Genomic DNA, 2,180 nt, shown 5'->3' with positions numbered 1-2,180 from the left:
TTCAGAGGTAAACAACAACATAATGAATTTGCCCTGAGTTTTTACATTGAGCACTTTTTAATGCTCCTGTTGGTCATTTATATAACTTTTTTGAAAAAAAAAGTCTATTGAGATCCTTTTGCTATTTTTTAATGATATATTTTTTTCTATTTGTATCTCTTGATTATTAACCTCTTTTCAGATATAAGATTTGTAAGTATTTTCTTCCATTCTGTGGATTGTGTTTTCATTCTCTCTCTCTCTCTCTCTTTTTTTTTTTTTTTTTTTGGCAATGCAGAAACTTTAGTTAATGTAATACCATTTATTTATTTTTGCTTCTTTTGCTTGTGTTTTTGGCCTGGTATCCAAAAACTATTGGCAAGACCAATGTCAAGGAGAATTTTTCCTATGTTTTCCTTTAGGAAATTTAGTTTCATGCATCACATTTAAGTCTTTGATCTATTTCAAGTTAAGATTTATGAGTGATATAAGCTTCCAGTTTCATGCTGGTTTATGTGACTATTCAGTTTTAAATATCATTTATTGAACAGACTATCTTTACCCATTATATATGTTGGCCCCTGTCAAATATTAGGTGACTGTATGAAAGGATTTATTTCTGGACTCTCAAATCTGTTCTACTTGTTTATTGGTCTGTTTTTATACCAGTATACTTTATTGTTTTGAGCATGAGGGCTTTGTAGTATTGTTTCAAATCAAGAAGTGTAATTTCACTTCTTCATTCTTTCTCAGAACTGCTTTAATTATTTGTCTTTTATGGTCTCATATAAATTCTAGGATTCTTTACTTACTTCTGTAAAAAAATAATATTGGATTTATTAAAAGATTTTTTATTTATTTATTTGACAGAGAGAGATGACAAGCAGGCAGAGAGGCAGGCAGAGAGAGAAGAGGTAGCAGCTTCCTGCTGAGCAGAGAGCCTGATGCAGGGCTCGATCCCAGGACCCTGGGATCATGACCTGAGCCGAAGGCAGTGGCTTAACCCACTGAGCCACCCAGGCACCCCTAACATTGGATTTTTGATAGGAATTGAATTTACAGATGGTTTTTGGTAGTATGGACATTTTAACAATGTTAATTCTTACCATTCATAAATATGAGCTATCTTTCCATTTATGTCTCCTTCAATTTCTTTATCAATGTCATAGTTTATGGGGTACATATCTTTCATCTTCTTAGTTAAATCTTATCCTAAGTATTTCATTAGTTTTGATGCTATTGTGAATTAGATTGTTCTCTTTATTTTTTCAGATAGTTCATCATTAGAGTGTTAAAATGCTCGTCTTGTGCTTACTTTGGCAGCACATATACTAAAATTGGAATGATGCAGAGATTAGCTTGATCACTGAACAAGGATGACATGAAAAACTGGGAAGCATTCCATATTGGAAAAAAAAAACGAAACAAAACAAAATTCTTGTCTTTTATATATTGATCTTGTATTTGGCAGCTTTACTAAATTTGTTTATTCAAAATTTTTTGTGAATTTTTTAGGATTCTTTTACATGTAAGTTCATGTTATTAAAAAAAAGAAAATTTTACTTCTTCCTTTTTTTTTTTTTTTGAGTCTTTTATTTCTTTGTGTTCCTTGTTTCTCTGGCTAGGACATCCAGTACTATGTCAAATGAGAGTAGTGAAAGTGGACACACTTGTCTTTGTTCTGATCTTTAAGGGGAAAATTTTCAATTTTTTTTGATTGAATATGAGATTAGCTCTGGGCTTGCAATATGTGCTTTTTCTTTAATGGATTTTTAAAACTATTTTTTAAAAATTTTTTATAAACATATAATGTGTTTTTATCCCTAGGGGCACAGGTCTGTGAATCTCCAGGTTTACCCATTTCACAGCACTCACCATCACTCACCATAGCACCTGCCCTCCCCAATGTCCATACCCCCACCATCCTCTCCCAACACACCTCCCCCCAGCAACCCTCAGTCTGTTTTGTGAGATTCAGTCTTTTATGGTTTGTCTCCCTCCCAATCCCATCTTCTTTTATTTTTCTTTTCGTACGCCTGAAACCGCCTATGTTGCATCTCCACTTCATCATATCAGGGAGATCATATGATAGTTGTCTTTCTCAGATTGATTTATTTCGCCAAGCATAATACCCTCTAGTTCCATCCACGTCATCACAAATAGCAGGATTTCATTTCCTTTGATGGCTGCATAGTATCCCA

General features: G+C 33.4%; 1 non-coding gene across 1 annotated transcript; it reads left to right on the top strand.

The window, feature by feature from the left end:
- Nucleotides 1–1,286: 1,286 nt before the first annotated feature.
- Nucleotides 1,287–1,390, top strand: LOC131828390 (U6 spliceosomal RNA). Its single transcript, XR_009352405.1, has one exon. It is a non-coding gene; the product is annotated as a U6 spliceosomal RNA (small nuclear RNA).
- Nucleotides 1,391–2,180: the final 790 nt, after the last annotated feature.

The sequence above is a fragment of the Mustela lutreola genome, chromosome 3, assembly GCF_030435805.1.
Source record: "Mustela lutreola isolate mMusLut2 chromosome 3, mMusLut2.pri, whole genome shotgun sequence".
Classification (NCBI taxonomy): Eukaryota; Metazoa; Chordata; class Mammalia; order Carnivora; family Mustelidae; genus Mustela; species Mustela lutreola.
This window is presented reverse-complemented; position numbering and strand designations above follow the sequence as displayed.